At 37.2% G+C, this 14,124-nt stretch overlaps 1 long non-coding RNA gene across 9 annotated transcripts in view; it reads right to left on the bottom strand.

The window, feature by feature from the left end:
• The window catches only part of LOC106729723, an 85,618-nt gene that overhangs the window by 35,626 nt on the left and 35,868 nt on the right, over positions 1 to 14,124 (bottom strand). For all 9 annotated transcript variants that reach the window (XR_004321426.1, XR_004321427.1, XR_004321425.1 and 6 more), the window contains one exon: positions 13,277 to 13,332. This is a non-coding gene — a long non-coding RNA (uncharacterized LOC106729723). The remainder of the gene's footprint in view (positions 1 to 13,276; positions 13,333 to 14,124) is intronic.

Raw genomic sequence — 14,124 nt, 5'->3', positions numbered from 1 at the left:
ATTTAGGACTCTCTGTGCTTCCTGGACTCAGTGACTGTTTCCTTTTCCAGGTTAGGGAAGTTTTCATCTATTATCTCCTCAAACATTTTCTCAGGTCCTTTCTCTCTGTCTCTTCTCCTTCTGGGAAACCTATAGTGCAAATATTAAGTGTGTTTGATGTTGTCCCAGAAGTCTCCTAAACTGTCTTCATTTCTTTTCATTTTCTTTTTATGATTCAGTGGCAGTGATTTACACTACTCTGTCTTCCAGCCCACTGATCCATCCTTCTGTATCATTTAATCTACTATTGATTCCTTCTAGTGTACTTTTCATTTCAGTTATTGTATTTTTCATCCATGTTTGGTTGTTCTTCATATTTTTTAACTCTTTGTTAAAAACTTCTAGCTTCTCTCTCTGTGCATCTGTTTTCCTCCCAAGTTCTTTGATCACCTTTATGATTGTTACTCTGGGCTCTTTCTTGGGTAGATTGCCTATCTTTACTTAATTCTTCTTTTGGGGTTTTATTGTGCTCCTTCATTTGGAACATATTCCTCTGCCACCTCATTTGTCTAAGTTGCTATTTGTATTTTTATGTCTGTAGTAGGTTAGTTACGTTTCTTGACCTTGGAGGAGTAGCCTTCTATAGGAGATGCCCTGTGCATCCCAGCAGTGCACTCCCCTCTCATCACCCAAGCTATATGAGCTAGGGGTTCCTCCTTAGAGGGCTTTGTGGGTCCTTCTGTTGTGGAAAACTATGTGGGTGGTCTGGTAAGCTTGGTTGGTCCCTAGTCTGGTTGGTTACCAGGCCCTACCTTGTGCAGAGGCAACTGTTTAGTGGGGTCTGGTCACAAGACAGCTGATCGCACAACCCTAGGAGGCCCTGGCGCTTGTGCTGGCTCACTGGCGTGTGGAGTCCCAGTGACTCTGGGGCTGTTGCCCACTCACTGGCACATGAAGCCAGATCCTGGGGTTGGTGCTGAACTACTAGCAGGCAGATCCTGGAGTCTGGCTGTAGGGCCCAGGGATCCTAGAGCTTGTTTCAGATCACTGGTTGGGGGAGGGGGTGATTCCTACAGGATGGTAGTTTTCTTGCTTCTGGTGTCTCCTCCCTGGCGGGTGACACTGGTCTAGAGGCAAATGCAGGTTTCCTGCAGGGAAAGGCTGGTGCCTGCCCACTGGTGGGTGGAGCTGGGTTTTGGCCACCTAGTGTGCAGGGCCATGTCTAGGAGCGTATGTAGAGGTGGCTGTTGGCTCAGGAAATCTTTAGGCAGCCTGTCTGATGATGGGTGGTACTGTGTCTCTGCCTAGTTGGTTGTCTGGCCCAAGGCATCCCAGCACTGAAGCCTACAGGCTGTGGGAAAGGGCCAGGGTTTGATGTTAATGATCCAATATGTCAGCCACCAAGAGTGTTCACAAGGTTAAATGTTCCCTAGTACGTCTGCCGCCAGTGTCTTCAATCCCTGGGGTGAGCCACACCCACCCCTGCCTCTCCAGGAGACTCTCCAAGACCATCAGGTAGGTCTGGTCCAGATTCGTATCAAATTACTGCTTTTATCCTGTGTCCAGGTACATGTGAGATACTGTGTGCACCCTTTAAGAGTGCAGTCTATTTCCCCCAATCCCGTGGGGCTCTGGCAATAAAGACCCACTGGCCTTCAAAGCCAAATATTCTGGGGGCTCGTCTTCTCAGTGCTGGACCCCTAGGCTGGGGAGATTTATGTGGGGCTCAGAACCCTCACTCCTGTGGGAGAACCCCTGCCACAGAATTTTTCTCCAGTTTGTGGGTCACCCACCCCAAGGGGAATGGGATTTGAATATATCACACATCTGCCCCTCCTACCCATCTTGTTGTGGTTCCTTCTTTAGTTGTAGAGCATCTTTTCTAGTAGGTTACAGTCTTTTTCATTGATGATTATTCTGCAGATAGTTGTGATGTTGGTGTGCTTGTGAGAGGAGGTGTGTTCAGGATCTTTCTGCTCAACCATCTGGCTGCCATCTGAGTCGTTGCCTTTTTAGTAGAGAATTTCAATCTATTTACATTGGTTGGGTAAATAATAAATTGAAATTTATACCTTCCAGAAAAAAAATTAAATAAAATTTGTGATCTGCATACAATAAACTAAAACTGTTTTGAAAAGAAAATAGCATGTTCTTAAGGGCTAATGCATGTCTATGCAAACTGGATAAGTCCTCAAACATATTTTCAGTAATAGCTTTTATTAAAAAATCACTACTTCTGCTATTTTCCCTACTATTGCTTTTTTTTGAGCAATACGAATACATCTTTCCACATTATTGATTTGATGTTTCAAAGCTGATCTAAGCACTTTCTTCTGTTATGTATGTGTTATGTATTTTATTTGCACTAAATCTCTCCTACTGTGTGCAAAGACATGAAAAATAGAGGAAATTGCAATATTGATACTTTGGCCCATTTGCTTTGGAAAGTTTCCTTGCAGTATCAGCCATCATGCTTATTATTCTTCAAGCATCGTGGATGCTTAGTCTTGGATTTTTCTCTGGATTCTCTAGAAGTCTAGTGGTACACTTAGGACACTTTTCTCCATTGACATATTCATCTGTATCATGTATGACGCAGAAATAGACATTAATCAATAATATAAGTGCATCTTCATTATCATACTTATAATTTGATTTTGAAACCTCTTCATGGAACCCTGGGTTTCAGAAAACAGTTTGAAAACCATAGCTATAGGAAATGGATAGTCATTAAAGGTTAGAGACATAGACAGATCTGCATTTTAGAATAACATCTGTGCTTATGAAATGGAGGATGGGTTAAAGAGGGAACATATTATTAGAACCCAAGGGATCTGCTAGAAAGTCATAAAAGACAGTGAAGGGTTGAACTTTGAGATACAAATTAGGAAAGATGCAATATTGCAATATTTGAGAAGTAAAATTAATAAAAATCAGACAGTTGTTAGTTATCAGAATTGATGAATAAGAAGAGGTCATTGATGGCTTCTCGCTCTGGAGACCATCATAATTAATGGTGAGCGTGATGCTGAAGATAGGGGAGCATGTTTATACTAGTTCACAGTAAAGTGCATAAATTTGATTTTAAACATAGTGAAGCTTAGGTACCAAATGTCCAGTTGTACTAAATGTCCAGTTAAATACAGACCTAGAATTCAAGAGAAAGACTAGGGCTAGCTTTGAAATTGATAACCAAATTGATGAAGCCACGGGAGTGATGACCAAGGAAAAAGTGGAGACTAACTAGAGAAGACAGCTAAGGGCAGACTCTGGGGACCATGACCTGTTATGGGACATGCAGGGAAAGAGCTACTGAACAACAAGTAAAGGAAGTAAAGCAGGCAGGAGTTACCATTCTAGAGGTGTACAAAACAGAGACTTGGCAGTAAGAGGGGATAACCAGTGCCAGGCCACAGACAAATGCATTTTTCCCTCATCCTGTTTTTATCCTCTTCTAAATCCCTTCTGCCATCCCTTATCCAAAAAGAAAAGAGAAAAAAGAAAAGAAAAGAAAAGAAAAAAGCCTCAGTGATGATTTTACTCCTGTTTCACAAAGAAGTTTGATGCCATCAGGTATGACCTATTTCATAATCTTTACATTTACAAACCATTCTTCCACATGAATCCTTCCATCTTGCCTTTCTTTTCTACTCCTAAGGCAACTCTGAGTCCGTCTACTTCTTTTCTACTCCTGATTTTGTTCTTTGTTCTCATGATAGCTCCTCTTTCCCATTTTGTCAAAAAATATGGTCTGAAGGCTTCTTCCTTTAGCTCTTAACACAAGAATATGTCTCCTCTGCTTCCCCTAGCTTCTTGGAGTCTGCTGCTCCCAATCACTGACATCCTTCCTTCTTTCCCAACCAAAGCTTTGAAACACTTTTTTATACCTACTGCATCTCATTTTCTTCTGAATCTCTGCAGTCTGTCTTTCCCTCCACCCCAAAGTTACATTCTCAATCAAAGCTTATCAATGACTTCCTTCTGGCCAACTCCTTTTCCCTTTCTAAGATCAACCCAATCAATGACAGGGCTCATTTGAAATTGCTGGTTGATCAGCCTGTCTTCTAGTTTCTATGTCATGGTGTTGTCCATATTCTTTTCCTGTCTCTCTGCCAGGTGTCTTTCTCCTTTGGCAGTGTTTTGTCCTCCTCCTAACTCAGGTTCTAGGTGTTCCCTGAGTTGCTGCCCTTGTGGTTATTTTCTCACTGAAGACAGTATTCTGAAAAAGAGGATGCTGCTGGTCCAGGGCAATACTTTGAGAACCACTGGCTTAGAACAATGGTTCTTAAATTTAGCTGTACATCAGAATCACTAGGATAGCTTTTAAAACAATAACTGCTATTCAAAGGAAACCATAAACAAAATGAAAAGAAAACCTATAGAACGGGACAAAATATTTGCAAGCCGTGCAACTGACAAGGGATCAATTTCCAAAATATACAAGCAGCTCACACAGCTCAATATCAAGAAAACAAAAAACCCAATCAAAAAATGGGTGGAAGATCTAAATAGACATTTCTCCAAAGACGACACTCAAACATCACTAGTCATCAGAGAAATGCAAATCAAAATTCAATGAGGTATCACCTCACACCAGTCAGAATGGCCATCATCAAAAAGTCTACAAATAATAAATGCTGGAGAGGGTGTGGAGAAAAGGGAACCCTCCTACACTGTTGGGAATATAGTTTGGTGCAGCCATTTTGGAAAATAGCCAAGATATGAAAGCAACCTAAATGTCCATTGACAGATGAATGAATAGAGAAGATGTGGTATATATATACACAATGGAATACTACTCAGCCATAAAAAGGAATGAAATGTCATTGTCAGCAACATGGTTGGACCTAGAGATCATCATACTAAGCGAAGTCAGTCAGTCAAAGACAAATATCATATCATAACACTTATATGTGGAATTTTAAAAAAATGACACAAGCAAACTTATTTACAAAACAGAAATAGACTAACAGACACAGAAAACAAACTTATATTTACCAGGGGGGAAGGAAGGGAGGGAGGGATAAATTGAGAGTTTGGGATTAGGAGATTCAAACTACTATGTACAGAATAGATAAACAACAAGGTCCTACCATATAGCACAGGGAACTATATTCAATGGCTTGTAGTAGCCTGTAATGAAAGACTATGTATATATTTATATGTGTAACTGAATCACTATGCTGTATATCAGAAACTAATTCAACACTGTAAATCAACTATACTTCAAGTTAAAAAATGGGAAACAATTATTGCTACTCAGGACCCACTACATACCTATTAAATCAGAATAGCTGATGGTAAGCCCCCCTGTTAATTCTAACATGAAATCATGGTTAAAATCCACTTGCTTAGAAATGGAAGGAAACGTCCATGCTCCCCCCCAAAAAGCAGCAGCTTTGGGGCAGAGTTTTATAATTTTCAACTGCATGGTTTCCTCAAAGTTTCATAAATTCCATGAAATAATATACAAAAAGGTTGTATGTAACTGAGGAAGGAGCAGATAGCCTTCAACATACTTTCAAAGAGGTCCATGACTGTCACCCCCAAATTAAAAATCGCTGAAGAAGTTTATTCTCAGGCAGAACTGCCCACACAATCTCTTATATCTCACAGACAACACCATCACATGTGTTTCAAAATCCTTTCTGTTCATACATTGAGGCTTCTCTGGAAAGTATCTGCTTTACTTACATGGCTTCAAGGCCTGAAATTTTAATCCTTACATTTTCACTTAGGTTAATGAGTTGTTTTTGTTTTTCAAAATGCTTACATGAAAGAAGAATCCAGTATCTATCCATCATTCACATGTTAGCAAGAACTGCTTTGACTTCAATGTGGTTTTATACTCCCACACATCCTAATGTAGTAGCTGCTTTGAATAGGCAGGGGGAGAAGTATGAAGAACTTTGAAGGTCTAAGTAGAGCTCCACAGAGAATTTTTTTTTTTAATTAAGACACTAGGAACCTAAAAGATGGAGGAAGGTATCAAGGTCAGTAGGGTATGTGTGAAGAAAGAAGTCAGAATACACAAAGAATAGTTTTTAACAGTAATATTTCAGATAGGTTATGTAACAAAGAAATAGAAAACTTTCTTCCTTTCTTTTCCTCTCCCATATTTATCATATACAGACTCCCAAAATCACTAAGGAATAATACCATCCACACCATGAAAGTCAGTTTTAAACAATGTAAAGCACAGAGCCAGACAGAACTGGTTCCAAGTATCCTTGAGAGATTCAGTTAACCTAAGTCCAAACTTCCTTTCTGTAAAATAGCAGTGGAAATAGTTACTTCATAAGGTAATCCTGAGAACTAAATTTATGTGATGTACTTATTACAATGCTTCAAACTAGCAAATGTTTAATAAATGGCTACAGCTTGGTAGGTTATGGACCAAGAAGGCAATCTGTGGACTGATCTAAAATGCAACTATGTTTCTATAGGAAATATCCATGTTCCATTATATTGCCTTTGATACAGATTTCATTACCCAAACATTTAAATATTTACTTTAAAAATTCAGTTTACTTTTGAAAGGAACAGCTGATCTTTCCAACTGCCCATCCTTTTTACTTAAGTATTCAGCTGCCATCTTAATCTCACAACTAATATAAACTCCGCCCTGAATTGAGAGTTCCTTAGGAGTGAGGACTGTCTTTATTGGATAGTCATTTACTGAGCATCTATATGCCAGTGACTGGATTTAAAAATATACATACAATACAGTTTCTTTCCTAAGTTCCACTTGGGGAAAATGATAGGCAAATACAATCCAAGATAATGTGTATTATAATAAAGGTGTGTGCCAAGAACAATGGGGCACAGTAGAAGAAGATATTAAATTTTATTTGAATTGATAAGGAAATCTTAGTAAAGAGGGTGACATTCAAAGGGGGCCAGATGTGCATCAAAGTCAATAATAAATGAAACTGACATTAGAGGACAGAAGTACGTAAGCTACCACTGCGGGGAATGATTCATAAGTGGACTATGGTTTATTTGGACCTTGAATACAGAAGATGAGGATAAAAGATGGAACAGCTTGGTATGCACCTAGGCCTGTATGTAATAGTAAGATATACGATTATTAAATAGTAAGTTGATTGATGGGAAATAAGGTTGGAGAGGTGCTACCTTAGAACTAGATCTTGCAAAGCCCTGGTAACTAAGCAAGGCAGTTCCTTGAACTTGGAAGTTCCAAGGATTTTGTGCAATACACATGAACAAAAGGGCCATTATAGGTTCTGAAACCAAGGTGTGTGTAACACAGTAAAAGCAGAGGTGGAGGACATCCAACAATGATGTTGTAGGTAAAGAAGGCAGATCAGATCACCTGGAAAGCAGTTTTGTAAATGCAGATATGACCTGCTATAGTTCTAGAATAGTACGTAGGTCTTTGGGGAGCAAGTGTACAGATATAAAAGTGACATGTCATGAATGTCATCTGGGATATCTGAATAATAAAATCACTGACAAATATAGAAAAGGTAATATGGAAAATGAGGAGCTGTTTAAACAAAATTTATGTAGCGTCATTGATATATGACAATATATCATGCTGTCATATGTGTACCTATATAACATGCACATTATGTTTCATTCAGCAGCTATTTCCTACTATCTATCCTATTTCCCCATGTACATAACCCATTTCTGCTAGGCAGGATCTTATCTCTTATTTCTCATACATTACAGAGCTTACCCACTCTGGGACATAAAGTTTGTATTTAACAAAATCTTATTGTCTGATTAAACAACTGAGGCCAGAATTATCAGAAAACTAGCCCAAGTCCTAGGTAGAGTTGGCAGTGAATAAATATACACAGCACTTTCTTTCACTGCTATATAACTTGCTAACATTGCTAGAGTGGAAAAATTTCCCAACTAGTACCACGTCGTTCTAGACAACACAACTATGGTTCAGTTTACCTTGTGATATTCAGTAGAATGAACTTTTTGGATCTAAGACCTCAAGGGAAATAGTGAGAAATCTTGTTTCTTGTCTATTTGGATGTGTTTTTCACTTTTAAAACATGAACTTAAAGGGGGGTGGGAGCGGAATAAGAGAGGAGATCAGTCCAATCTTTCATAACAGCATATTTACTTCACCAGGAAAAAAAATGACTTTAATTACATAGGGATAGAAAAAAAAAGCCTTGAATACCCTTCCTTGACTAGATTCAGGGCTTTCATGTGAGAATAAAATACACATTTACAGTAAGTTTAGATTTGGGGGTGGAGTTTAAAGCTCTTGTCCATCAACATATCATAATGGATGAGTGTGACACCCGCATAATAGCACTTGTTTGAGCACTTTTAGAAAGAGCAGGGGAGCCTCTGCAGTGCAGTGAGGGAGTTTAAAAATTTAAGGATGTTTCCTTTACAGTGAGAAACACCATCTACTCAAAATCAGTTGGCAAATCCGTGTTCAGAATCTGTGTTGTCACTCTGATGTTCGGGAATGGTTAGGGAAGGAGAGAGAATCTCAAGGTCACTGGGAATAGTCTTTAGAGTGTTCTTATAGGGCTTATCTGTGCTGACATGCCTAATTTTTTTCCAAGTGCAAAGAATGGCCACTTGCTTGAGACAGGCCCAGTGCCATCCTTTATTCAAGTTCCTTTATACTCCTCTTTTTAAAGAAGCTGTCAAGTTCTTTTTTTTACAGCTGACAGAAAAGGCCAAATCTGTGGTACAGGAAAGGAGGTGCAAAAAGAAACTTTTTTGTGTTGATGTTTTACTAAGTGAGCTAAGGAGAATTTTAGAATCATGTAATTTACTCTGGAGGCATTTACTGTACATAGCTATAGTGATGGTAATTGCTTTCATTGTTGAAGTGAAAAGATAACCATCAATCAGTTGTCAATTGGTCAATTGCAGAAGTGATGAAAAGAAACTGGTAGGAACAATCACTTCTGTGGCTACCTAGACATTTGGAGGCTTAAGAAAAGTATGGGAACTGGATTGCATTTTAAAAAAGGATTGGACTAGACTTTCAAAAAGGTTAATAGGCATAACTTCCTTGCAAAGAATGGCTTTGCAGTTACACATAATCAGGAAATGTATTTTTAAAAATGAAAAATTAAAAAGTCATGGAGTTAAAAAGTAAAAAAATAAATTATTGAACTAGATATCAGGTAAGTTAGCCCCCAAAATCTTGAATTTCAGTGTGTTCTTAGTGGAGAAAACAAATATAGCATACTAATAACCCAACACATGTATTTTAGAATAAATTAATGAAAATTACTTTGTACTCATGCCTTAGTTTCAATATTGGGCGTTTTGAAATAAAGAACTTTCCAGGTATTTATCACAAGAAATTGGAAGTCCAAGTTTATTTTGAACAGTTATTAAGCAAACATCTACAGATAATTTGATTTTTTAAACCTATAGAAGCCCACATAAAGGTGAAGAGAAGTTTTAAAATCATTCACTTGCATAAAAGGCAAACAGCACTTTGAGATTTAGTATTATAAGCAAGATTTCATTTTACTTTATCCTATTTACCTAAGAATAGCAATGATACTGATTTATTCTGAAAGAGTTTCCCCACACACACAGTGATTTTTCTTTTTTTTTTTTTTTTTACTGTGGTAGGTAATAAAAAGGATTACAGGCCCCCAGAAGGATGAGATATCATCAGTTTGTAATCCAGCCCGTGGTTTCCTAGATACCGTATTGTCTATTCTGTTCCGCTATGTGAAAAATGTTGAATATCAACAATGGGTTTCAGTGCTGTATTGTTGAGTTTTGTATGAACTAATCTAGCTTCACTAAGGAAAAAAAAAGAAAGAAAAGAAAAGAAAGAAAGAAGAAAAAAAAAAAGGAAAAAAAAAGAACCACAGCTTTGGACAAAAGTCTATAGCCAGTGCATTTGAAACTCCCCTTGCACCAGGGCTGACTGTAGCTGGGGAAGACAGTTTACTCATTTGCTCTCTCCTTTCATACAGTCAGCTGGCCCTCTCCTCAGGTGTAGATCATCTATTATCATTTCACCTGTTTTGATTCTCTGATGAGGAAGGTCCCAGGACTTATCAGCTGGGATAGGCCTCATTTACAAGACAGCTCTGTTCAGTATGTGGAAGGTAAGCTATTTGCACAACTTCTCTGCTGTAGCGTGCTGGCCTAGCTCTAGAACTTTGTAGCGTATCACTTATTTTTAACTTTTACTTTTTATTCTCTCTTCTTCTTTTTTGGAGAAAGAAAGCCTGACAGGTTTCTCCGGAAAAGTGACCATCCATGGAATGAATGAAATGTTCCCTTTCTATTCCAGTAAGTAATTGACTTGTAACTAAAAATTGAACTGGCTGCTATGTCAACTGCAATGTGAGCCGCTGCTGGCACAGGTGTTGCTTACTCCTTAGCCTGGAAAGAAAGGGGGCTTAACCTGTGATTAAATTTCAAGTCAATTGACCTCAACATGATAGCACATAATTCTCACTTGCCTACCGAAGGGCCTGAGTCTCACTTTGACCTGATTCTGGCACCTGCGTTTTTGATGTTTGGCGTAGCTAAAGCTGGAGTTGCTCTTTGGGGTAGAAATAAAGTGGGTGGAGAACAGTTCTAACCAAATAACAAATGATGGTCAGCCGACTAAGTCTTTTTAATCCAGTGCTCAATGTGTTCTGTTTTTTTAATGCATTAACTATAAGTTCATGTAAATTATTATTCAGACTTTCATTTTTAAAAGTATGGATTCATGGACAGCTATTTTATTGTTAAGGATACACAGTAAATGTAAATCAGTGAATTACAAACAAGCAAAGGAGAATTACGATGCTTTCAAATGCTTAACTTTGATTATGTAACCTACCACAGGCTTTCTAAATATGGCTTGCACTTTAATAATTTTTGAGTACTAGGAATGAAACAACAGCATTGTTTTTTCTGATTTCTGTAAATAAACAAAAAACTGTTTAACTTTAGCACGATGACCCTATTTGAGTTTTGGAGACAAACCTATATCTACTTTCCAAAAGCAAAATAAAAATCAGTGACATCTAGGATTACCATTTACACTTGAAGTTATTCTCCATTTATTTTATGTAAAATGGTTGCATGCCAAGAACTGGTCTGTAAGATGAGAACAGCCTGGACTGTTGTTTTTTCTTCCTTGTTTCCTTTTTAACTTGAGAATTAGAAGAAAGTGCTGATGATGCTTGCTTAACCTTGCTTTTAGTGCCAGGCTGTGACCAGCTCTCTGTGAAACCATTTCTGACCCTCTGCTTGCAGTGGTGAGCCTGAATTTTTCCCCTTCCTTGCCCATCACTGTCAGTCAATTATAGGATTGAACTGAACCAGAAAATCTGGTACAGTCTGGTAATTAGTACAAAGGGTTTCCAGTCTAGTGTAAAGACGGAGATGCAAGAGCCCCAGCAGTCACAGAAATCGTTTTGATTGGCCATGGACATTGCCTTTTAGTGCTGCTCGGTGACTTCCTAAAGATATTGCCTCCTACCCTACAGGTCTTCTCCTTCAAGTACATTATGGACCTTTTTTAAAGTCGTGTGTGCGTGTATGTGTGTGTGTGTGTGTGTTTCTTTTTTTAGATCCAACTTCTCCCATTTTTAGTCTGTCATTTTTGCCTATCAAACAGACACATTTTGACTTGCCCAACAAAGAACCAAGTTATCAACACTCACAGAAACTGACATTTTTAATTCAGGCTTCATTATGTCTTTGAATTATGACAGTAAAGTACAAAGACATTTTAAGAGTTTTTTCATTATTTTTTTTCAATCCAGCATTGGGATGTTTATCTTCCTTTAGTATTCATATTTCCTTTTCTACCTTTATTCTCAGTAATATATAATTAGCATTATCAAAACCATCAGCTATTATCCTTTATGACTTTTGACCTTTATTTTTTAATATGTCTCAAGCTAGCGTTCTCTAAAATAAGTAAACATTCTATGAGAGATTTTAATGAAATATCTTAGGGTTATAAAAACAATGAAATTTAAAACATGAATCTTTTAATCATCAACATTGCATGATTAGGCAAATAATATATTATGTGATAAACCTATAGTAACATACATTTCAGGAAAAAAAATTCTCTAAATCAATCAAACTTGCATTTGATGGTAAGTGCAATTTTATAGTGTATTTCATCACACATTTTTAACCACTACTTTGTAGTTCTTGACTTAATATCAATGCTATTTTTGGATAAATTATATTTTTTGCAGAAGCAAACATCCTCACTGATTATAGATTACAAAAACTCATTAGTCACACATTAGATACAACTAAAGTGTTTGGTAATTTGTCAATGTAACAAATGCCTGCCTTCAAAAGATAGATAGATATATATATATTTAATGGCAAATTTAATGTCTGACACTCTGTACAAAATTACAAAAGCAACAGTATCCAGAATAACAGAAGCAAAATAAAGCACAAGGTTTTTCATTTCTAAGAATTCTATCTTTAGCACAATCTGCTAAAAATCATGATGCATGTGTTATGAATCTTCTAAAGGACCCTTTATTTACCTACATCTTAATGTAGCATTAAATATCTGTCTTATCCTATGTACAATCTAAACAAAAGTACCTCTGTCACCACGTGTGGTACTGATCTTTAATGTCTGACTTTGCTATTAAATTTCAAGGTTAATATTGCTTTTGTAACCCTGTCGTGAGTAATGCATTCTCCCAATAAACATGTCATAATTTTAAAGGCTGTTCAAGAAACAGTATTTCTGTTGAAGTATTTCTGCATTCACTTCTCTATTGTTTTTTAACCATAATATAGTGTAATGCTTTGAAAAGAATACGCATATTTATGTAATTAACACTTCTTGTTTTTAGCAAAACCTTGCCCATTAAAAACTAAAAGAGTCTTAGAAAACTGTATAAATGGACAACTTCTCAGTGACAATATTTGCATTCAATTTTAATTCACCATCAAGTCTATATTTTGAAGTGTATCCATAAAGTGACTGAGAGAAGAGTACCTTCTGGTAATGGTTTTCTTATTTTATTTTTTAATCTAAAATATATGTTGAAATTCAAAGGGTGCTTGCCACATGTGGTGTGGCAGTATTCTATATTCTGTATTAGCTGAATGCTGTGTGCTGTGTAGGTCTGTATAAAATTACATACAGGGGTTCACAGGCTGTAAAATGGATACAAACCTTTTCTACCTCAGTCTTACTCCTAGTGGCAGAAGTAAGACTTGGAAAGAACCCAAAAGGTTATCTAGCCTCGTGATTTCAAACTGTTCCCTTGAGCTTTTAGCTCTTTGGGGATACTCAGGGCCGTGGGGGAAGGGAGACCAAGTAACTTCTTACCTCTTGCCTTTATCTGCTGCGTCTTTTAGAGTTCCATGTAAGTTGGGAATGCCATGCTGGAGGGGAAAAGTAGAAAATTACTGACTGAGGCTACCTTATAGATAAGGAAAGCAGGATTTACTTAAACTGGCTCTCTGAGTCAGTGACAACGTCAATTTTTGGAACCCATTCTCTTATCCCTTAGTCTTATGCTCACTCTGCTAAACTACCATAAACTTTCCCTACACAGCGTGGGTTTTTTTGTAGTCATTCTAAGCAATATTATTAAAAACACACACTAAGAGATCCATAGCCCAATGTTCAAAATCAAGACACTTACAAAGGATTCAATATCAAGGTAGGTAATGCAATTGAGTAATATGCTGTAGACCAAAATCAAGCCCTTTATTTGGCAATACTATTAAATTTTGGTGCATTATTGCAGCCCTTGGGTAAAATACTGACTCATCTATTACTTAGTAAAGTAATATTTGGAGAGTATTATTTTTAAATTTTTAATTGTGGTTAAAGAACACAGAACACAAAAACAGATAAGATGGTAAATTTTAAGTGTGAAGTTCAGTAGTGTTAACTGTTTTCACATTTTTGTGCTTAGGCGTATCTTGCACAGTGGAAAAAATTAATTATTATGACTTAAATTGAAAAGAAAGAGAATTAAAGAAAGTGAAGCTGAATTAAGATGCTACTCTTCCCAAAGCATGTTTTGTGGAATACTTTCCTGTGACATGTGCCAAGTAAAGGAAAAACACGGTCAAACAATCTTTGGAAATTTAGCATGCTATGTCCCTCTCTAGGACATTTACAATAAAAATTTGGATTTGAAAAACTGACAAATCATATTATAAAGA

Source organism: Camelus ferus, chromosome 1, assembly GCF_009834535.1.
Source record: "Camelus ferus isolate YT-003-E chromosome 1, BCGSAC_Cfer_1.0, whole genome shotgun sequence".
NCBI classification, from domain to species: Eukaryota; Metazoa; Chordata; class Mammalia; order Artiodactyla; family Camelidae; genus Camelus; species Camelus ferus.
This window is presented reverse-complemented; position numbering and strand designations above follow the sequence as displayed.